Source organism: Lissotriton helveticus, chromosome 7 (assembly GCF_964261635.1).
Source record: "Lissotriton helveticus chromosome 7, aLisHel1.1, whole genome shotgun sequence".
In the NCBI taxonomy this organism is placed as follows: Eukaryota; Metazoa; Chordata; class Amphibia; order Caudata; family Salamandridae; genus Lissotriton; species Lissotriton helveticus.
The window spans coordinates 770401327-770425816 of NC_136068.1; the positions used below are offsets into that span (position 1 = coordinate 770401327).

General features: G+C 47.9%; 1 long non-coding RNA gene across 4 annotated transcripts in view; it reads right to left on the bottom strand.

Moving 5' to 3' along the window:
* Nucleotides 1-9506, bottom strand: part of LOC144767037 (uncharacterized) — a 369045-nt gene extending 359539 nt beyond the window's left edge. For 2 of the 4 annotated variants that reach the window (XR_013598036.1, XR_013598035.1), the window contains exon 1: nucleotides 9372-9503. This is a non-coding gene — a long non-coding RNA (uncharacterized LOC144767037). Of the gene's footprint in view, nucleotides 1-9371 lie in introns of all 4 variants that reach the window. The other 2 variants (XR_013598037.1, XR_013598038.1) reach the window with 2 other exon arrangements.
* Between the last annotated feature and the right edge of the window lie 14984 nt (nucleotides 9507-24490).

Consider the following 24490-nt stretch of genomic DNA (forward strand, 5'->3'; position numbering starts at 1 on the left):
AACCCTTAAGCACTCCCACCTTACCGGAGAACACCCTTGGAAATTTCTCATAAACATCACTACAAATTTCATCTTGGAAACAATCTTGGTTGATGCACAGGACTGGGTCAGGACTATTTGGGTCAAGAAGTATACCCAAATCCCCCTGGTCCCACCATCCCAGAACACAGGGTCCTGCTTTGGAGACATAAAGTTTGCATGTGGCGGTTCTCCCCTTAAATTCAAAGACCATACTGCGGAAACCAATCAGGCCAATGGGTTTACCTGTATAACAACAGGATGTATGTCAGGAGCCTTCAATTCTTGACCAAACTTCAAACTAAACAGTTCATCCCACCTCATCTTGTTTATGATTGTATATGGGGAACCTGAATCAGCTGTAAGTGTTACCACGATACCATCAGCAACAATATCACAAACTGTTTTTTTCCTAATCTTCTTTGGACCAGAAGATTCCTCATCACTCATGCAGCAAACAATATTATCATTTAAATCAGTCTCGTTACTGTCATTATCTTCATCACACTCATCCACAACACATTTTACGCTGTTGGTAGTTTTACAAGCTGTTGGAACTGGCCCTTCTTGCAGGGTCTTCCTCAAACTTTTTGCTTCTTCCTCCCTTATTTTTCCTGACCCGTGGCTGTTGGCAATAGGACTCTGCGCACTTTACCACTGCTGATCAGTGCTAAAGTGCATATGCTCTCTATGTAAAGTGTTATTCTGATTGGATATACATGTTTGACATATTTGTATCACCATGAAGTCCCTAGTAAAGTGCACTGGGTGTACCAGGGCTGGTGATGACAAATGCTACTAGTGGGCCTGCAGCACTGATTGTGCCACCCACAAGAGTAGCCCTAAAATGATGTCTCATGCCTGACACTGCAGTGCCTGTGTGCAGTTTAGAACTGCCATGTCCTCCTGGTCAGTGTCCCCACTGACCAGACCTAACCCTTTCCTTTTTGTGCACATCAATCACCCCTATGGAAGGCCCAAGGTACCCCCCTGGGCAGGGTGCAGTGTATGTAAAAGGTAGAGCATGTACTAGTGCAGGTGACATGCTCTGGTAGTGAATGGCAGCCATTTTCGTTTTTCACTACTGTAAGGCTATCTTGCTCCATAGGTTAACATGGGGGATGCTGGCTACAGTGGTTAACAGCATTTCTTCCCATAGGAACAAGATAGGACATAAGTATCTAGTATCCCCGAACTCAGAATTTAATAACACATCTTTTAGGAAAGGTTGTTTTTAAATCCTGTGTTTGAGAACAGCACTTTTAGAAAGTTGCTGTTCTCTTGTCTGACCCTTCTGTGTGCCTGGGCCTGTTTGTGTATTGACTGTCTGGTTTGAGAGTGACAGGGGCTGGGGAATTCCCCAGGAGGCTGAATGAGTCAGCACTAGGCTGAATGACTGCAATTGCAACTGGAGTGGTGGGAGGAGTTAGCACCTGGGCTGAATAGGGCTGTGCCTGCCTTCCACAATGCTGGCTCCACCCCCCGTGCTGGGTGGCTGAGGACCCTGCCCCTCACTCTGAAAGGAAAGATGCAGCCAGCACAACAAAGTGCTCAGGATCCACCCAGAACTGGTTCAGACCGGGCTCTGGGCCCACATGCACCAAGAGAACAAAGACTTTAGGGGTATAAGTACAGGACCCCTGACAACAGAAAATTAGATCATCCTGGAAATCAAGAAGGAACCTCTGCCAAGGAGAAAGCTGAAATTGAAGAAGGAAGATTGTCCTGCTGTTGCTCTGCTGGACTGACCTGTTGCTTTGCTGCCAAGGAGAGGGGAAGGACTTTGCTGCTGAGCTGTGTCCCCTGTCTTGAAGGAATCTCCAAGGGCCTGAGAAGAGCTGGCTCCCTGTTTTGAAGTCCCAGGAACAAAAGGACTTCACCCCCAGCTTCCCTGAACTCTGCTGAGAGAGTTCTGTCCTTCCTAGAGTGCTTGATCCAGTTGTGGGGCCTCTGGAAGTTGTACCTGAGCTGGGAAGCTTGAAACTAAGCTTGAGTGACTTTTGAACTTGAAACGTGTCGCATCGCTAGCTTGCGGAGCACATCCCCGACAGTGCGAGAAGTTTCCCGCCGCTACGGAGGTCGAGATCGTCGCAGCGCCTGACGCCGCTGCCAGAGACGTCGCATCCTTCGGTTGCGGGACGCACCAGACCGGTGCGGGAGATCGAACATCGCTGCGAGTATCGTCGCAGAGCCTGTCGTCGCTGGGTGAGAACGCCGCACCGCTTGCTTGCGGACCGCATCACGTCGCTGCGAGCATCGTCGCAGAATCAACGCATCGAGGAGCTGCGAGAGAGAGGATCCCCGCTGGACCGCACATCGTCGCCCCGGAGATCGTCGCAGCCCCTACGAGATCGTCGCATCGTGCCTTTGCGAGAACAGACTTCCTACGGAACCTACGCATCGGAATCCATACAAGTGGCCTTCTTCCCCATACAGACCGGATTCGTCGCAACACGCCCGCTGCTGCAGCGGGGCTGTCGCATCGCCTCCCCAAGGTCTCAACGCATCACTTGTTTTCCACCGCACCAGCTTCTGCTTTTGGAACTTTGTTGCAACTAAAAGGTACTGTGAGTAAACGTGACGCAACTGTGAACTTTTCACGCATCAGTAGAGAATTCTATCGCAACGTAGAGAATTCTAACGCAACCTTAAGAACTCTTTTTGAAACCATATTCTTGAACTGTGTATGTTGGATTTTTGTCGTTTTGGTCTTATGTAGTTTAGATTAAAATACCTTTATTTTTCTAAACTGTTGTGGAGTGAGTTTGTGGTGTTTTCACTGTGTTACTGTGAGTGTTGGTACAAATACTTTACGCATTGCCTCTGGTTAGCCTAGACTGCTCGTGCCAAGCTACCTAGAGGGTGAGCAGGGGTTATCTCAGAGGGTTATCTCCTTGCCCTGACTAGAAGCAAGGGTCCCTATTTGGACAGTGGTACCTACCTCTGCCAACTAGAGACCCCCAGATCTAACATTGGTGGTCAGGCGGTGGGATTTGAACTTGTATTTGTACTAGACCCACAGTAATTGGTGTACATCACTAGTGAGTGCAGACCACTACGCCACCACATACTGTTTGTTTTTTCCGGTGTCCTCCTGGAAGTATTTTTGGATATTGAGACTCTGGCTAGTGTTGTACCTGTGAAGTCCTGCCAAAATGGAAGTCAACTTTTTCCACCTGTGCATCTACACAGAAGATGAGATAAAAGCCTTTTGCAAGAAGAGGGGGCTGCCCGTGGAGAAAGGTTCCACAAGGAGGGATCTTGAGGCATGCCTGTATTCCCATGAGGCCAGAATTTGGGAAGCAACATTAGCAGATGATTCTGAGGAGGAGGACATCTCTGACAGTGAGGAAGAGAAAGATGAGTGGCTCCTTGCTGCTGAGCAAAGGTGCAGAGAATTAGACCGGCTAAATAAGGAAGGTATGATCCGGTGGGCCTTAGCCCAGAAAGAAAAATGGGATGCTCAAGGAAGGGGCTTTGCTGAGTTGGAGGTGGAGTCCAGCTCAGATGGTGGCAGCATGTTTATGATATCTAGTGCTGAGAGAAAGGTACAAACACCCAGAGATGTGGCGCCTGACTTGAGGGAGGGGGTCGACATACACCAGGGGGTTCAGGTTTATGATGTAGTTCCATTGGAGTGCAGTGTCCCTGAATTAGATTGGGGGACTGGCACAGGGGACCATATTCCTAGTGGTGGGAGGGACACTCTACTGACTCTAGATGAGAGGTACAGGGAGAGGGGTTCCCCCATGGTGGAAACCTTGGTGTGTGTATGTGAAGACCAGCCAGAAGAGTGTGGGTTGTGTGACAGAGACAGTCAGATACTGTCTTGCCAGTCTCAGGAGAGTGGTGTGGGGTACTTGTGTGAGGCACTGGAGGGTGAGGCAAAGGGTAGCTTGGTTAACAACTGTGGGGGGCTGTGTGATTCATTTGTTGGAGAGCATATTTTAAGTCCCTGTTTTCCAGAGCTATGCCAACACCCGGTGGAGTGTGAGTTCTCTGACCCCAGAGAGCTTGCATTGGAGGCAGACCTCTTGGTGGATTCCAAAGGGTCTGAAGAGGCATTGGGGAGTGATCCCAAAAGGAGTGGCTTAGATATCTTCCAGACCTGTGAGGTGGAAGAGGTTCAGTGTAGCCCAGTTAGGTCCCAGTGTAGTGGGAGAGGTGTAGGGGCTCATGTCCGGACTCAGCGGAGAAGGAATGAGTGTGGGACGGTGTGTCCCATGGTGCCCGAAACCCAGTCTCAGGGCCTGGAGGGTTCCTTAAGGGAACACCAGGTTGGGGACCTAGACTGTACTTGTAGGCCATTTGAGGAGGATCTCTTAGTGTCTGGTGAACGGGGAGTGCCTGTAACCAGGTCTCCATCGGTTCTGGTGTCTGGCAGTGCCTCTCCATTTGGGAGGGTACAGAAGTCCAGACTGAGGGGTGAGAGGGGGAAGGAGTCCACAGTGGGAGAACCAGTGGGTCAGGGACCAGTCGGAAGGGCTGAGTCCCCAGTGAGTGACCATGGTGACCTCACTTCTGTCCTGGGGGATCTTCCCGCGCTGTCAGGTGGACAGGGGTCGGGAGATCTGCGCCAGGCAGACTGTCACAGGACACATGAGTTGTGTGTCACCCTCAAGGGGGTACTATGTGAGTCCCCAGAAATCCTGGTGTGCCAGGCAAATGCACAACCGCAGGTTTTGGTCCCTGGGTTGGGAGATCAGGTTCAGGATTTGCCTGACCTGGAAGGAAGGACATCTGTAACCAGTGTCCTGACCAATAGGGTTCCCAGGGGTACCCCTCCAGTAGGGAGGGTGCAGCGCTCTGGAAGGGGGTGCAGAGGGAGGGAGCCCTCGCCCCTGACCCCGGTACAACCTGAGGGGTTAAACCCTCGGTTGGGAGACCAGTTGCTGGGGGGAGGTCCTGAACTGGTAGGAAAGTTGTGTTCTTGGTTGTCTTGGTGGACAGGGTTGCCCCTGGAAAGAGGGCAGGAGTCTCACCCTGGGGGTGGACTGGGCCACACCGTTGTGTTGGCCAGGTGGGTACTGTCTACCAGTATAGGCACCTCAGTGAGTGAAGTCCTGGTGCGCCAGGCAAGTGTTCCACTGCAGGGGTTAGTCCCTGGGTGGGGAAGCCAGGTTCAGGTGTTGTCTGACCTGGAGGCTTGGGAGCCTAGGTTTGAGGGCCAGGCCCGGGGTATCCCCCCTGACCTGGAAAACCAGTTGCAGGATAGCACCCCTGAACTGGTGGATGAATGGCGCGGGACACCTGCCGCAGGTGCCCTGGCTATTCTAGAAGGGGGTACCGCTCCAGGTGGGAGGGTACAGAGCCCCAAGGAAGAGGAGGACCGGGTGTGGGGAAGCCCACCAAAGCCTCCTGTCCAGCTGCTGGATACAGGTCCAGGACTGGTGGGTCAGTGCCAGAGTGTCAGACCTGACCTGACAAGAGAGGGAGTGGACAAAGTGTGCCAAGCACCTGGGGCTACTGCCCCCCACCCTCTGACGCCACAGCGGTTTAAGCGCCCTGAGAGGCATGAGGCCTGGGTCTCATCCCTGATCACTGTTGGTGGTCACTGTGGCTTGCTGTCAGTCTGTTGGGACACACCCGTGAGGAAATTAAAGTTAGGTGCTGCACAGGTGGTGTCCACAGGTGAGGAGAAGGGTTCCACATGGATTGGCATGGTGGACCCTGAGAGTATGGATAGAGTGATCCAACTGGGTTTAGGACGGCGTAGAACAGGACTGCCCTGCTGTGTGGGCCAGTTTCCGTGTTCTATCGCCTTAAGCAGGGAATCCCATCGAGGTATCGTTTGGTCTACCCTGGCTTTAGGCTGGAAGGGGGTTGTGTTGGAACTGGCCCTTCTTGCAGGGTCTTCCTCAAACTTTTTGCTTCTTCCTCCCTTATTTTTCCTGACCCGTGGCTGTTGGCAATAGGACTCTGCGCACTTTACCACTGCTGATCAGTGCTAAAGTGCATATGCTCTCTATGTAAAGTGTTATTCTGATTGGATATACATGTTTGACATATTTGTATCACCATGAAGTCCCTAGTAAAGTGCACTGGGTGTGCCAGGGCTGGTGATGACAAATGCTACTAGTGGGCCTGCAGCACTGATTGTGCCACCCACAAGAGTAGCCCTAAAATGATGTCTCAGGCCTGACACTGCAGTGCCTGTGTGCAGTTTAGAACTGCCATGTCCTCCTGGTCAGTGTCCCCACTGACCAGACCTAACCCTTCCCTTTTTGTGCACATCAGTCACCCCTATGGAAGGCCCAAGGTACCCCCCTGGGCAGGGTGCAGTGTATGTAAAAGGTAGAGCATGTACTAGTGCAGGTGACATGCTCTGGTAGTGAATGGCAGCCATTTTCGTTTTTCACTACTGTAAGGCTATCTTGCTCCATAGGTTAACATGGGGGATGCTGGCTACAGTGGTTAACAGCATTTCTTCCCATAGGAACAAGATAGGACATAAGTATCTAGTATCCCCAAACTCAGATGTAATAACACATCTTTTAGGAAAGGTTGTTTTTAAATCCTGTGTTTGAGAACAGCACTTTTAGAAAGTTGCTGTTCTCTTGTCTGACCCTTCTGTGTGCCTGGGCCTGTTTGTGTATTGACTGTCTGGTTTGAGAGTGACAGGGGCTGGGGAATTCCCCAGGAGGCTGGATGAGTCAGCACTAGGCTGAATGACTGCAATTGCAACTGGAGTGGTGGGAGGAGTTAGCACCTGGGCTGAATAGGGCTGTGCCTGCCTTCCACAATGCTGGCTCCACCCCCCTGCTGGGCGGCTGAGGACCCTGCCCCTCACTCTGAAAGGAAAGATGCAGCCAGCAAAACAAAGTGCTCAGGATCCACCCAGAACTGGTTCAGACCGGGCTCAGGGCCCACATGCACCAAGAGAACAAAGACTTTAGGGGTATAAGTACAGGACCCCTGACAACAGAAAATTAGATCATCCTGGAAATCAAGAAGGAACCTCTGCCAAGGAGAAAGCTGAAACTGAAGAAGGAAGATTGTCCTGCTGTTGCTCTGCTGGACTGACCTGTTGCTTTGCTGCCAAGGAGAGGGGAAGGACTTTGCTGCTGAGCTGTGTCCCCTGTCTTGAAGGAATCTCCAAGGGCCTGAAAAGAGCTGGCTCCCTGTTTTGAAGTCACAGGAACAAAAGGACTTCACCCCCAGCTTCCCTGAACTCTGCTGAGAGAGTTCTGTCCTTCCTAGAGGGCTTGATCCAGTTGTGGGGCCTCTGGAAGTTGTACCTGAGCTGGGAAGCTTGAAACTAAGCTTGAGTGACTTTTGAACTTGAAAAGTGTCGCATCGCTAGCTTGCGGAGCACATCCCCGACAGTGCGAGAAGTTTCCCGCCGCTACGGAGGTCGAGATCGTCGCAGCGCCTGACGCCGCTGCCAGAGACGTCGCATCCTTCGGTTGCGGGACGCACCAGACCGGTGCGGGAGAATCGAACATCGCTGCGAGTATCGTCGCAGAGCCTGTCGTCGCTGGGTGAGAACGCCGCACCGCTTGCTTGCGGACCGCATCACGTCGCTGCGAGCATCGTCGCAGAATCAACGCATCGAGGAGCTGCGAGAGAGAGGATCCCCGCTGGACCGCGCATCGTCGCCCCGGAGATCGTCTCAGCCCCTACGAGATCGTCGCATCGTGCCTTTGCGAGAACAGACTTCCTACGGAACCTACGCATCGGAATCCATACAAGTGGCCTTCCTCTCCATACAGACCGGATTCGTCGCAACACGCCCGCTGCTGCAGCGGAGCTGTCGCATCGCCTCCCCAGGGTCTCAGGAGCAACGCATCGCTTGTTTTCCACCGCACCAGCTTCTGCTTTTGGAACTTTGTTGCAACTAAAAGGTACTGTGAGTAAACGTGACGCAACTGTGAACTTTTCACGCATCAGTAGAGAATTCTATCGCAACGTAGAGAATTCTAACGCAACCTTAAGAACTCTTTTTGAAACCATATTCTTGAACTGTGTATGTTGGATTTTTGTCGTTTTGGTCTTATGTAGTTTAGATTAAAATACCTTTATTTTTCTAAACTGTTGTGGAGTCAGTTTGTGGTGTTTTCACTGTGTTACTGTGAGTGTTGGTACAAATACTTTACGCATTGCCTCTGGTTAGCCTAGACTGCTCGTGCCAAGCTACCTAGAGGGTGAGCAGGGGTTATCTCAGAAGGTTATCTCCTTGCCCTGACTAGAAGCAAGGGTCCCTATTTGGACAGTGGTACCTACCTCTGCCAACTAGAGACCCCCAGATCTAACACAAGCTCTAGCGAAATGCCCTGACATTTTGCAATAAGCACATCTTTGACCCAAAGCAGGGCATTTCTTGTCATTTGCCAAATGTGATAAACTACCACAACGAAAACAAGCCCCTTTAACATCAAATGTTTTAGCATTGCTAACATCTCTTGTCTTACTCTTCCCCTTAGGATTTGGTTTGTACTTGTTTTTCTCTGTATTTATCTGAACAGGAGCCCTAACAATATTAATTATCTCATCACCATGATCACCTTTTGCTTTATTAATAACAGTCTTCGCATATCTCGAGGTCAATTCAGCCTTGCTAATTATCGCTGAAATTTGTTTTAGGCTTGCATCACCATTTACCCATAACTTATCCTGTAAATTGTGATTATTGCTATGCATTACCAATTGGTCAAGTATCAGATCTTCTTCGATGGTCCCAAAGTTGCAGGATAAAGCAAGTCTCCTAAGCGAAGCAATGTAATCCTCGATTTTCTATGATAAAAATTAAACCTGCGTACTGCCTTACAAACCGTTGGTGCGAAATAAGAATTGAGGTTGTTAATGGCTTGCGAAAAGACATTGACTTCACCCCCACTAAAAATAATTTTCTCTATTCTATTGTAAACTCTTAATCCACCCGGACCAAGACAATGTAGAAGATTTTTTTCTTCCTTTCCGGGGTAAATTCCTTGCTTTCAGAGGTATCCAAGTAGTTTATCAAATAATCGCTCCATTCCTCCCATCTCTGACTAGACTCCTCTCCATCCTTAATCAAAAACGCTTGGGGTGCTGGTAAATTAATTGTAGAGTTGGACATTCTGATAAATCAGTAAAGATATTTTACAATTGAATATTTAGGATACCATACAATACAATACAAATGTGTTTAAATATGAAAGCGTTGTAAGTATAGTATAACTAACACCACTAGTCAAGGTTAATTTACCTGGAATAAGGAGTACACAAAATGTAAAAACGAATAAGCAAGAGTGAAAACTAGACTGTGTAAAAGCACCGAAGGCACTTAATAATGAAGATACGCTGCGAGCGTATCGCAGATGAGACGGTCAATTATCCATATAAATAATTCATGTGTCTCCTAAATAAAGTACCTCGAGTACTGTGACGCGCAACGTGGGTATCGTTGAAGTAGAAGGCAATTCAAACACGAAAGTCCAAATCCAGCGTCTGTCATGTAGGCAATCCAAACACGAAAGTCTAAATCAAGCGTCTGTAGTGTAGAGTCAAGATGGAGTCACGTCGTACGTAGTATGCGTGACCTTACGCAGGTCGTGTAACGTAATGACAAAGGCTTGTAGAACGTAATGCTCGCGAGAATCACTTCAGGCAACGTTCTGTACAGGCACGTTCTTTAGAGACTTCAAAGATTCCACGGAGGTCTAAGCATGCCAGATTCCACAGGATCAAAAGATGCGCAGTGAAACGATCTTCACAGTATCAAGTAAGCCAAAGCACTTATGACTTCACATATTTCCAATTAAAACCAGCTCAACAAAAGAGTTCTTGTTCTCCGTAACGAATGCTTTCCACATAGACACACAATCCTTTTATACTTTCAATTTGAAAATTAACGTTGTGGTACAATCAACGAAAGCTTCAAAACAAACAACTCCTTTTGTCACTTACATTGGTTGATCGAAGGAAACGGTAGAGCTGCTTTTCAGTATATTCTTTCAATCTGTCATAAATAATCGTTTGTGAAAGTCCTCCTTGAACAATGTCCAATTAAAGTCAAAAGGCACAAATCCAAAATATTATTATTATTTTGCGCAGGTTCATCTGAGGTTATGTAGCATCGTCGCCAATGTTACGAAGGATGCACGTAGTCAAGTTGATAGGAAAATCCTTTAATCAGGAACATAACCCCTATGACAGAAGATTGGCGGACGCAGCCGCCGGTCAGCTCTCACCACCCGATCTGCCCACAACAGCCCACATTCATAAGGAATGTTCAAGCCCGTTTCAATTCATAACAATTGCCCGCAACATCGAGCGTGAGGACCATGTAGCACTTAAGCCAGGAAAGGCATGATGCTGGCTGGCTCGAGACACAACATGGTGCAGCTCGAGACATAACACCATGTACATGTGTGGAAAAAGTCAGGTGAGAAGGGTAATTCAAGTTGTCCTATTTCTGGAATACCAGGACATCAAGAAAGTGCATCATGAGAGCTTGGTGGACATTTCATTACTTGAAGACTATCACATCGCAAAGTTCAGAATAGAGGAAAAGTTTAAGATGTTTATGACTATCTCAGAACTGGCACAGGCACATAGGACAGGTCACTTACAGATCTGTTATGATGTTTCCTCTGTGGAATAGCTGGTAACTGTAACATCCATTGCCTCTGGTGTGAGTAAGCTAGTGGATTAAAACTAGGTCTCCATTTGTCTGAAAAAATAAATGTTGGGGTGCAGCCCCCTAAAAGTGTCCCGATAGGACCTGGGGCATCCCGGGTGTGGTGGGTCGTTGCCTGCAGCGAGCTAGCACAGTTGTTTAAAATTAGGACGGAATCGTTCAGAAGCAAGCAGGGCTGTGTGTTCTAGCTCCCTCTGTTCTGGGAGTATGCAGGGGAGCCGCAGGGGAGGCGGGATGGTCTGTGGAGGCTTGAGGGATTGCCAAACAGGACACAGAAGTGACTCCTGGAAAGGCCAAAACTGACAGGCGCGTTCGATGGGGTTGATTCTGGGAATGAGACATGTGACGGATGGGTGGTTTATGGGTCCCAGGGGAGGGCCTAACAGGACATAGGAAAGGAAGACAGGAGCCCTTTATGAGAGTGCTGAACAAGTAATACGCATGGAAGCTTTTGGGGACTGCTGAACAGGGTGCAGGTGGACGGGTTGGGGAATTATGAGAGTGCCCAAAGGGAGTCAGTTTATGGGGGAGAAAAATGGGATGCAGGCGGGTGAAGTGTCAGAAAGTGACATAGAGGGGCATGCTGATAGGTCTTTTACCTGCAATAGTCCAGTCACAAATGTCAAGGGCGGCTCCAGCAAAGCATTATACTTCCTGCTCCACTACTTAGCCACTGGTGTGCTCCCTTATGCAGGTCCGTACCATGGTGCTGCTTTCTGTCCTCCTGGCCTGAACCCCCAAAGGATCCTTCAATCTTTCTGCCTCTTTACTGCTGCAGGGTCGGCTTCGGATGCCTCTGATTTGGCCCTTGAGCACAGTTGATCAGTTCACCCCGAAGACCGGAGGGGCACTAAAGTCCAGGCCGCTATGAAGCTGTCTCAGAAACATCCCACTGCAGCTGCAAAAGTGCCCGGGCTGGCCATGCTGTGCACTCCCTTTCAGCACGATGGGTAGTACTTGCATTGAACACATCTCATCACCTAGCAACATTATGCGTGTAAACAATCGGTCTACTTTGAAGTTTTGGCCGAAGTAAAGGAGTGACAGCACAAAGATACAGAACTTCCGATCTCTTGTGTGCCTAGGAACCTCATCATAACACCACTGCACTACGCTTCTATATCCCCGTCTTCAAGGTATGCGTAATAGTTACCTTTGACCCGCACCCCCCACCAATGATGTGTTATAGTTTACTCACAACTCAATAACACAAAGTAGTTGGATTCTGTTCAGATATCCGATGTTCTCTGACACAAAAATGTGCCCAATTTGAGTGTGGAATGATTAGGAACACGTCACTAATTAGGCCATTCTGACTGATATTATGTGCCAGTGTGATATTCTCTACTGGACCCCAAAAGACCGGTTTACTCGGTGTCATTTACGTGTACACACAAAATTACCTTTAAATCTATTATTGCTCCTGTCCATCCATATTGGTGCAATGAACATGGTTAAAGAATCTTATAGTTACTTTGCCGAGTTCACCTAAAATCTCTTTATAGGAAGTCTCTATGCTGAAGTGAATCAACAAGCAAATTACTGGCAAAGCTTGTTAGACCAACGTCCTTGTCTCAAAGACAACTCAGCTTTGGTTATGTTTCCTTATTCACCGCCCTAATTAAATTTCTTTCGTTAGCTGCAATCAACCTATTAAAAAACGGACTCGTTCCACACATAGGCGGACCTACCAGCATCCCGTGAGGGCAACGAGCACTATGAGGGAAGCGACACCGGCACCGGCGGCGCAGACACTTGCCTCTCCACGCCGGACCCACCAGCAGTAGCGGGAGAACTCCAGCTCCCAGCTGCCCTGGCTGACCAGGCGCACCTGTGACACCTGAGACGCGCCCGGAGGCGCTTAAAAACAGCAGAACGCCTCTCGCCACACGAGTCGCGCACAGGAGCGTCCGGAAGAAGCCCGGGACAAGGGCGGGGCAATCTGTGGCCATTCGGGGCAGGACGAGGCTGGGCTGGGCCACGGACCTTGGTTTACGGACATTGTAGCTGAGCTCCATTATACCCGTCAAAGTGAGACTTTTTAATTATTTCGTGTATGTTTGTTTTAATGTTTGAATCATAAATTCGCAGGACAAGGAGTTGAAATAAGCCCTTTACTACTGTAGTTTGGTGTTCGTGCTGGTTTCTGTTCCCAATAACTGAACGCCTTAGATTAAATCGACAGTATTAACAATGTCTAAGGCTAAAGCTGTTAAAACCCCCCCTGTATCAGCCACGTTAGACAACTATCTTGTGAAAGTTGTGAACAAAATCAATAGTGAACGACGTTGGTCGTTAGGCCGGGGGTCCTCTTCTGTTTCACCGCCTACATCGCCTATTTTACGGTGTGTATCCCCACCAGATGATAATTGTGATCCTGTTCACCCTGATTTATTAAACATGGAAGCTCCCGCCCCTCCATTTATAGAACCAGCGCTTAATCAGGACAAACCGGGTGCTTCTCATGATTCTCCAGCTCAGCGCTCCCCGGCCTCTAGAACACAGAGAGTACTGAGATTACATAGGAACACACAAACTAAACGGGGGGCGCAACAGTAAAAGAGGAGAATCGCCACCCATTAGCGTTGCATGTGCTACAGAGTCCGTAGTTAACAATGCCACAGTTAAAATAGACACTGAGCAATTAGATCTCTTGATTAGTATTATAAACGCAAAAATTGCCAAGATCGTTAAACCCCTAATGGCTAAACTTGACTTGATTTCTGCGGAAGTAGTGAGATTAGGTGGCCTTTCGGGACCCCACATTGACATAACTGAAAGTAATAAAGCTGTTGAAAAGGGTCAGGGGGTTAATAATGAGACCTCTAAGCTTCCCAATGGGGGATCTTGTACAGTTGAATCAGCTGTACTTGTAGCCCCGGAAACTGCATGTAAAAACCCACCGTCAGCAACAGGCCCAGAGAGAAAGACAGGGCAAGCAGAAGCGAAGAATAGATGCTTGGTTAACTCACAACCAGATTTACCACCGGACTGTGCACCGTTTGTGGCAGTCCTAACCAATGTCCCACCGGTAAGAGAGACCGGGCACTCAAACAAGCCAGAATCCCATGATTCCTTGAAGAACAAAACTGTGTCATGGCTTAATCGAGAGTGTGGGTTTCCAGTGGCATTATCATACCAGATCTTAACCACTAGAAGAGCCACCTGGGTAGGCAGATATCATAAGAATATCAGTAGCGATTGTGTCATTATTAATTTTAGAAATCCACATCTTGCCAATACTGTATTGTTAAGAGCCACCTCTTTACCCCATAACAACCAGGGTATTACACTTCGACCTCTGGGATACTTTTACAGGCACTTAATCCAGCAGCCCTTCAATGATTCTTTTAGGGGCAGAGGTAACAGCACTGATGGGTCTACTGGTTTTGAGATTGTTACATCCAACCGATATCAACCCCTGAGTGGGCTAGAATCTAATGATTGACTTGAACTTGGCCGGGTCCATTCTCTACCTGGTGTAGAAGCTTGTTTATCGGGTGTTGGGGCAGAGGCCGGAAAACCAGGAAACTCAGTGAGTGCATGTGGGTGTGGCAATTTCAACATTACAGACACTTTAGGGGATGTACGAGGTGGCTGTAGCAATGGCATGGCGGTAGCTAAGGTCCCTCGACCAGGAACCAGGTTCCTTAGCTGGAACATTGCCGGGCTAAACAGTAAGGCAAAAGATGTTAAGTGGAGGGACTGTCTTACTGATTGTGATATCATCGGGCTCCAGGAAACTTGGGATATAAATAATACTTTTCTTTTGGATGGGTATGCGGCTTTCTGGTTGCCAGCAGTTGCTTCCCCTATGGGGAGAGCAAAGGGTGGACTCTTAACCCTTATCTCACTAAAACTTGAGGGCACTTATACCAAAGTGGAGACAGGTACACCTTACTGCTTGGCTGTGGAAATTTTAACCAAAACCACTGGCAACTGGCTCATTGTTAATTTTTATAACTCCTTTGATAAGGCTTTTTTTAATGAACATCTAGTCAGTTTATATGATTTCTTAGAAATGTATAATGTTAACAGTACAAATTGTTATTCGGTTATAGTGCTTGGAGATTTTAATGTTCATTGTTGCAAGGGTATTTGTTATGTCTGGGACAGTCTAGGACCAGCTAACCAAGATAACATTCATTTTGAGCATTCCCCGCTGGGATCGTATTTAGAAGAATTGATAGCTGGAAATGATCTGATCTACCCTACCCAATTTAGGGGGGACGTTCTAACTTTTAGAGGCAAAGGCTCTGGGTCAACTATTGATTATATCTTTGTCAGCCTAAATGTGGCAATTTGCCAGTATCATGCATCCTGGTCCTCATATGGTGATCATAACCCTGTAAGGCTGACCTTGGTAGATGACTTAAAGAAAAAAGATAAAACTAACTTGACAGTTGGAATGTTAGATTTAAGACCCACCTTTCAAGCACGACGATTGAAATGGTGCCGGGTGGTGCCTAAGGAGTTTGAGGACAATTTGCTGGCAAAGGTTGGCCAAGAAATGTCTACCTGTTTGACTGATGGCATAGTCGGTGAGGAGGTCCTTATGGCCAACAGTAGAATTTGTACCCAGATCGATAGTGATCTTAAAAAAGTAGTTAAGGCGCAATCAAGGAACGGGGAGAAATGGTTTGACCACAACTGTTCAATAGCCCATCGGAAGCTGATGGTAGCATTGAAATCCAACCCTCCTGATAAAGTGGAAGTAACTGTCCCTAGGAATTCATACAAAATGGCACAAAAAAAGTGGAAAAATGAAATCAGGGAGGAGGCCTGGAATGAACTTTTATCCATTGATGTAATTAAAAATAGCGCAAAATTTTGGGCTGTGGTTAATAAGCCTTTTTTTCAGGACAAAAGCAACAGTGAGCTTGATTGCGGTATCCAGGAACATGGCTGGTACAGTCATTTTAAACAGGTCTATGATGGGGAAGGGATGCCCGCAGGTCCAGTCCTAAATATGGAAAAATATTCATTGTCATTTACAGAGCTAGAGGTTACGCAAGCTATAATGCAAATGACGAGTAATAATGCCCGGGACCAGATGGAGTGCCGGCAGACCTTTTTAAAGCAGATGTAAAGACCTGGACAAAGATATTGTATAATGTATTTGTCAACGCTTGTCACTTGGGCTTGCCACCTACATGGGCAAGATCTGTTATTATACCAATATACAAGAAAGGGAATAGAGGTGACCCGAGTTGCTATCGCCCAAAATCTTAATTGATTCCTCTGTAAAAGTACTTGGCAGGGTGGTCTTAAGCCAACTGACTGGATGGCTTGAGGAAACGGGAACGCTTTCTGTAGCCCAGTATGGCTTCAGAAAAGGGATGGGCACAATAGATCAATGCCTAATTCTGATAGGCAAATATACGGTGGCAAAGAAGGGAGCACTATTGTTGGCCTTCATGGACCTGTCCTCGGCCTTTGACCGAGTAAACAGGTCAAAGCTGTGGTCCAATCTTCTAACTCTAGGTGTAGACAAAAATATCGTCTATTTTTTAGCGGACCTGCACAGGGATTTATCTGCAACGGTGAGGTACGACCAGCAGGGCAATTGTACGGAAGGCATACCCATTTCAATTGGAGTGAGGCAGGGGTGTATTTTGGCACTAAGCATGGGCGGATTTTGCGAATTGGCAATCCGCGAACTTGCGTATTTACGGATTCGCAATCCGCAAAATCCGCGAATTTGCAGATTTTTTTTTTGTGTTCGCAAGGGTTTCTGCCAGTTCGCGAGGGTTGTGTACCAGTTCGCAATTGCAAACTTACTTGTCGGCTCGCAACGGCCGCGACTATGTTGTTTCTACGTCTGGTTCATCATCACAGGTTCACAGCACCCTCTGTTTCACCACTGCCACCCTCTGGTACACCCATGCCACCCTCTGGTACATCACTGCCACCCTCTGGTTGGTTTATCACTGTAGATTATGGGGGTGAAAAAAAGCAAGCACACCTGCCCTGCTTCAACTGACATGAATTAATTTGGGGTTGATTAATGTGTCACTGAATTTAAACTTCCAGTCTGGCTGGCACCTGCTTCCTTATCTGTAATTTGCTTTCTGGTGCAGTGCAATTTTTTTTCACAGGACCTTTGTGGCCTACTTGTAGCTATTCTCTGAGCCTGCTGTGAGAGTCAGAGCAGGGTCATAGAATAGTTGCAAGTAGGCAACTGAACTCTGAAGGGGCCCCTCAGGGAAGCACTACAGGGAATGATTACTAATGAAAAGATTGAACTTTTGCACCTGCTGAGTGCTTTCAGTTTGTCTGTAATTGCTTTCTGTTGCAGTGTAATTTTTTAACAGGACCTTTGTTGTATACTTGTAGCTATTCTCTGAGCCTGCTGTGAGGGTCAGAGCAGGGTCATAGAATAGTTGCAAGTAGGCAAATGAACTCTGAAGGGGCCCCTCAGGAAGCACTACAGGGAAAGGTTACTAATGATAAGATTGAACTTTTGCACCTGCTGAGTGCTTTCAGTTTTGGAAAAATCCAAATATCCAGCAGCATCCACAAAAAGTAACGCTTCCAGGTCAAGATCCAAATCAAAGTGACCAGCACATGAAGAAAGCACTGGGAGGAGCCTGCTGGACAGGAACAGGAAGTTGGAGACTGTGGGACACTTCCTTCCTCCCCCCCCCCCCAAAATGGACTCCTTGAAAAGAAAAAGTGCAGGCAAATGTCAACCTGAGGAGTTATTCTGATAAAGATCATAATTTTCAAGGTTTATGCTGCCTGCTGGTGGATTTCTTGTGCGAAATTGCAAATTTTGCAATCTCGCAATTGCGAGATTGTCGCTGCCCGCCGCATCTACGTGTTCGCAAGTGTTTACTCCCGCGAAATTGTATAGTATTCTAGTTGGCAAGGGCGACCAAGCAAAAAACCCGCTTCGCACGGATTTTACGAATTTTCGGCAAGTTCCCGAGAGTTCGCGGATTGCGAATTTGCCGAAAATCCGCAAAATCCGCAAGCGGAACGGATTTTACACCCATGCTTATTTAGCACCCTTGCTCTTTACATTATATATATCAACAACTTAGATTCCTCCCTAACTGCCTCCTGTAAAGATATCCCCTGTGCAGGGAAACGCTTGATTCCCGCACTTCTATATGCGGACGACGACGCACTCTTAGCGAGAACGGCAGTGGGACTCCAGTTATTGTTGGACTCTTTCTCTGCCTTTATGAAGTCATTAGACGTAAGTGTAAACTTTTCGAAATCACACATAATGGCCATTAGTCAGAAATCCCTAAAGGTCAAAACCCTTTATTGCGAGGGACATATACTAACTAGGGTCTCGTCGTTTCCACATTTAGGAGTATTATTCGATGACCAAGGATCCTGGGGAACCCAAATTACAGCGAAAAAAACTGTTTTTATCAGAGCCACATCAGCTGTGTTGGGTTTTGCCAGGAAGTTAGGAGCTAGGCCAGCGAAGGCCCTAATTCAAATATATAGAGCGAAGTGTATATCACTAGCTATGTATGGGGCCGATTTGTGGGGCATTAACAATACGAAGGCCATTCAGATTGTTGAAGATAGGTTTTTAAAGAACCTTCTAACTGTCCCTAAAACAACAGCCAATTACATCGTCCACCAGGAATGTGGAATTGGCTTTGTTGAAGATGCAATTGCCGTGGCACCCCTACAGAAATGGATAACTACTTGGCTAAACCCTGATTTAGTACTAAACCATGACATCTTGAAGGATTGTATGTCACTCGATCATGGGTTGTGTATACCCTGGCTCAAATACGTCCAGAAGCTGTCAGTTAAGCTGGGTAGACCAGAACTATATAACTCCCCAGAAACACTAGAGAAGGGAGATATAAAATGGTCCAAGGAAACATACCTGCGCTTAGCAACCACCGATAGAGAAGAGAGAGAGCTGGAAAAGGTGATAGTAAGGGCCCACCAGCTATGTAAAACAACACTATCCATGGAACCATATTTAGGCTTTGTCACAAACAACAATCACCGTTTTTTATTGATCAGATTTAGACTTAATCAATTTCATTTTCTTCTCTGTGAACAAAAAGGTTGGAAGAAGGTAGATGACCTTGGGCCCTGTACCTGCGATAGCTTCTCGGGGCAGGACATCATACGCTTCATATTTTGCTGTGAGCACCTTACAGTCATTAGGAAGCGTTTTATTTTTCCAATTTTAATTAACAAAGGTTTTATGCAAGTGAGACAAGCCCTTCTCTATTTGCAAATGCTGACAAATGAATGGGAAACTTTTAACATTGCTAATTTTTTATCTGCAGCTGTAAGAACCCTGATGAAAATAACTTAAAATCTTATAATCATGTATACTTTTATCATCGTGTTAAAATGTAATCAGTTTGTACCATTTTCATTTATTGATTTTATATGTATTTATGAGTATTGACTGTGCTCTATATATTAGGGATTTACATTTGCTAACATAAACAGTTTTTTAGAATGCTTTTATGGTTTGCACATAAACCGAATAAAGATATTTGACTGACTGACTCTTTCCAAAGATGCTTCATGCCTTTGGCCTGTGACCTAAAAGAGCTAAATTTCATGTTGTGGAAATATATACGTTTTTCTGACATCAGCTGTTGCACTCGGCCGGGCTTTGCTCCGCCGTGGTGTCTGTGGCCGGGCTGGGCTCTGCCATCATTTCCCTGCACCGTGGTGTTCTCGGCCGGGCTTGGCTCCGCCAGGGGGACGCTCTGACTTCAACCCCCAGCTGCCTCAGCGCTACAGGACACCGCAAACGCAGAAGGGCAGCGCCGGGAGGCGCATAAAGGAGAGCACGCCGTTGAGTGTGTTGGGAGGCGTTTTTCTGGCATCAGCTGTTGCACTCGGCCGGGCTTTGCTCCGCCGTGGTGTCTGTGGCCGGGCTGGGCTCCGCCATCATTTCCCTGCACCATGGTGTTCTCGGCCGGGCTTGGCTCCGCCAGGGGGACGCTCTGACTTCAACCCCCAGCTGCCTCAGCGCTACAGGACGCCGCACACGCAGAAGGGCAGCGCCGGGAGGTGCATAAAGGAGAGCACGCCGTTGAGTGTGTTGGGAGGCGTTTTTCTGGCATCAGCTGTTGCACTCGGCCGGGCTTTGCTCCGCCGTGGTGTCTGTGGCCGGGCTGGGCTCCGCCGTCGTTTCCCTGCGCCGTGGTGTTCTCGGCCGGGCTTGGCTCCGCCAGGGGGATGCTCTGACTTCAACCCCCAGCTGCCTCAGCGCTGCAGGACGCCGCACACGCAGAAGGATAGCGCCGGGAGGCGCATAAAGGAGAGCACGCCGTTGAGTGTGTTGGGAGGCGTTTTTCTGACATCAGCTGTTGCACTCGGCCGGGCTTTGCTCCGCCGTGGTGTCTGTGGCCGGGCTGGGCTCTGCCATCATTTCCCTGCACCGTGGTGTTCTCGGCCGGGCTTGGCTCCGCCAGGGGGACGCTCTGACTTCAACCCCCAGCTGCCTCAGCGCTACAGGACGCCGCACACGCAGAAGGGCAGCGCCGGGAGGCGCATAAAGGAGAGCACGCCGTTGAGTGTGTTGGGAGGCGTTTTTCTGACATCAGCTGTTGCACTCGGCCGGGCTTTGCTCCGCTGTGGTGTCTGTGGCCGGGCTGGGCTCCGCCATCATTTCCCTGCACCGTGGTGTTCTCGGCCGGGCTTGGCTCCACCAGGGGGACGCTCTGACTTCAACCCCCAGCTGCCTCAGCGCTACAGGACGCCGCACACGCAGAAGGCCGGCACCGGGAGGCGCATAAAGGAGAGCACGCCGTTGAGTGTGTTGGGAGGCGTTTTTCTGACATCAGCTGTTGCACTCGGCCGGGCTTTGCTCCGCTGTGGTGTCTGTGGCCGGGCTGGGCTCCGCCATCATTTCCCTGCACCGTGGTGTTCTCGGCCGGGCTTGGCTCCACCAGGGGGACGCTCTGACTTCAACCCCCAGCTGCCTCAGCGCTACAGGACGCCGCACACGCAGAAGGCCGGCACCGGGAGGCGCATAAAGGAGAGCACGCCGTTGAGTGTGTTGGGAGGCGTTTTTCTGACATCAGCTGTTGCACTCGGCCGGGCTTTGCTCCGCCGTGGTGTCTGTGGCCGGGCTGGGCTCCGCCATCATTTCCCTGCACCGTGGTGTTCTCGGCCGGGCTTGGCTCCGCCAGGGGGACGCTCTGACTTCAACCCCCAGCTGCCTCAGCGCTACAGGACGCCGCACACGCAGAAGGGCAGCGCCGGGAGGCGCATAAAGGAGAACACGCCTCCTCGTCCCGCGGGACGCGCGCGGGAGCGCCCGGTCTAAGCCCGGGCAAAGGGCGGGCCCTCTGTGGCCCTCCGAGGCCTGAGGAGACTGGACTGGGCCAGGGACCCTGTATCGCCTCATCTGGAAGGTTATCGTGCTGTGTGCACGTAAGACTTTATTTTTAAAACTGTTTTAATACCCGCTTGTGAGTGTGTAGACTAGAGAGTATTTGTGTGTTAGTTGATAGCTCCATTGCTTATGATGTCTAAACCCAAAACTGATAAGGTGATGGTAGGCCCTGCGTCTATGGATAATTTCTTGGTTAGGAAAGTAAACCAGATTAATAATGATAGACGTGCATCGTTGGGGAAGGCTTCTATGACAGGGGACTTACTAGAAATATCCCCTGATATTACTCCGCTCACAGATTCTGACGCTAATACCAATGATGTTATTTTTAATGACTCGTCAGTGCCCATTACAGTGAGTGCTGAGGTCTATTCTGACCCATTGGTGCAGCTAATTGATGATACTGGTGTACTGCATAAGACCCAAACTGAAGCCAGGCCCCTGAGAACCTGTAGAACTGTATCTAAAAAAAAAACAATGGTAAACATAATAACTCTAAGGCTAAAAAAACGGATGGTAAAACGACTCGTGGCCCTGTTGCAATAACCCCTTTTGTCTTCACAGGCACTAATGGTAATGGGGGTAACTTAACCTCTGATTCACTTGCCTCATTCATAAAAAACCTTGAAGTTTCTATAACAACAAAAATAGAAGAGCTTATTAAACCTCTAAGTAATAAGATTGATAACTTAGCAAAGGAAGTCACAAGGCTGGGTGGTCTATTATCATCACAGAAGACTGTAACATCTGGTGGCTCAGTTCAGTGTGGAGGGAAAGGGAAAGAATCTGTTGAAGTTAATGTCACGCAGAACAAGGGCAGGGGGAATACTGTTGTAGCGGCACCAGCAGGGCCTGATAGACACAATATACTGGATGTCCCAGTGGTATCGGCCCCTCAGTCACAACCATCTATAACATCCCAAAACAGCAGAACCCCCAGACCCCCAAGGCATAATCGTTATCTAAATTTACCACCTGATTGTGCTCCATTTGTGGCAGTACTGACTAATGTTCCTCCTTGTGGTACGCATCCTGCATCTCCCTATGACGAATCACACAGTTCCCTGAAAAACAAGACTGTGGCGTGGCTCAATAAAAATTGTGGTTTTCCCATCACATATTCTGACCAGATAATGGCAGTTAGACGCGTAAATTGGGTGGGACCTTCTAAAAAATCTGGCTCTGGAGACTGTATAGTCATTAATTTCAAACACCCTCAGCATGTGGCAACTGTCCTCTTGAAAGCTTCTTCACTGGTCTATAATGTAAATAGTATTTGTGTACGCCCCTTGGGTTATTTCTATGCGCATCTCTGTAAATCCACACCACAACAGAGCTTAACCAGGCAGGCGTTTGAACCATATACTCCTGTTCAAGATACCCAATTCTTTTATAACATCACGAATTCTTGTAGGTCAGGTGGACCCAATAATGTTTATAATAGGGGTACTAGTGCTAGCCATTATCGTAATGGTACGGATCTAATTACACAGAACAGGTATGAAGCATTATCTGGGCTTGAGATGTGTGACTGACGGATGGCACCTGCGGCTCAGGACACTGTGGCTACAGGTGAACTTACAAATATAAATTCAGATAACCCGGTGGCTACTAACCTAGGATGTCATGTTGTTTCCTGGAATATCGCCGGTCTTGCGGCGAACATGTGTGATGTAAATTGGGTGACTTATATCAAACAGTTTTCAATCATCTGTCTACAAGAAACTTGGGAGGTGAGCTGTAACCTCTTTCTGGAAGGTTATAAGGCTTTTTATGTACCAGCTTTGCCATCTCTAAGGGGTAGGCCGAAGGGGGGCCTTGTAATTTTTATCTGTATATTAATACCTTGCGGAGTACGTAGAGTTGAAGCCAAGCACACAGCTGTAATGGGCTTGGCCTTATCTGGAGGAAATGTCCGTGTGGGTTTGGTGAACTTCTATAATGCTATCTATGATAGTGAGGCCAGGAATGACATTTTTAGTCTAAACTCCCTTGTCTCTAATAACATGAAAGACCTAGGTCATAACTTGATGATTATGGGGGACTTCAATTTGCATCCTTGTATAGATCCATTACATAAGCGCTTATCAGAAATGTCTTGTGAACGTGCTTGTTATCTCCATATGGAACACACTAAGGAGGGGGAACTGTGCAATGATCTAATGGACGACCTTGACCTTTCAATGGCCATGTCTCTTAAAGACCCTTTATATTGTTTTGATACCCCAACCTTTAAGGGACATGGTAGGGGTACCTTTATAGACCATATACTGGTCTCTCGGACGATGCAAATTTTTATAAACTCTTTTTGCATTGTTTCGAGTGAATTCAGTGATCATAATCCTCTAACAATCTGCCTAAAAGGTCCCTGGGTAAAGAAGGGAAATAAGACCATTAGTCAAGGCAGTCTGGGAACAACTGATGGGAGGAGGAGGTTAAAATGGTCCATGGTTTCTGCAGATATCCTCTACAAAACAATTGTTGAAAGGTGTACAGAGGACATCAAAGTTTGCACGATTGAGGGGGGCGACCCCAGGCTAGTGTTAGAGTCCTATCAAAATGTGTCGGAGGAGGTGTCAGCGCTTCTTACTGTCCCTAATAAAAATCAGGCTAAATTAGGCCCGAAATGGTTCAGTCATGATTGTACCAAAGCTGCTCGCAATTTGAGGGGTGCATTGTCAGCTTCACCAAGGAACCAGGAGGAGGTAAAAGCTTGCAGAAAAGAATATAAGTCTATTACTGTCGCCCGTAAGGAGTTCCTTAGGAAGGAGGCTTGGCAGGAACTACTTGATCCCTCCACCCTGAAGTGCAGCACCAAGTTCTGGGCACTGGTTAAAAAACCCTTTTTGACCGCTGATCCATGTAATGAACTTGCTTGCTGCATAACAAAAGAAGAATGGGAAAGCCACTTTAAAAGCCTGTACTACTCAGAGGGTGTTGGAACCAGGGCTGTTATTCCCCATGATGGAAGCAGTAATATAACATTTGAAAAAAGCGAGGTTTTGGTTGCCATTATGGGCCTTACAGCAAATAAAGCGCCTGGTCCTGATGGAATTCCGCCGGACCTTTACAAATATGATCCAGCTTTCTGGGCTTCAATTCTGGCTGCTGTATTCAATGCTGCGGCGAGAGTGGGTTGTCCGGGAACGTGGGGATTATCAACCATAGTCCCGATTTTTAAAAAAGGTGACAGGGGAAGTCCTCTTTGTTATCGACCAATATCCCTGATTGATTCAATGGTTAAAATTATGGGGAGAGTCTTGCTTCAACGTCTAGTAAGCTGGTCGACTGAAAGTAATATTATGTCGGCTTCCCAATATGGTTTTTGTGAAGGTCGCTCTACCATAACTCAGTGCCTTAATTTGTTTCTTATTCTGAATAAATACACTGTTGTACAAAAAGGAGCAATTCACCTAGCCTTCATGGATCTGTCATCAGCCTTCGACTGTGTTAACAGGGGGAGGCTGTGGCAGACCATGAGGGACAAAGGTGTTGATAGGGGGACT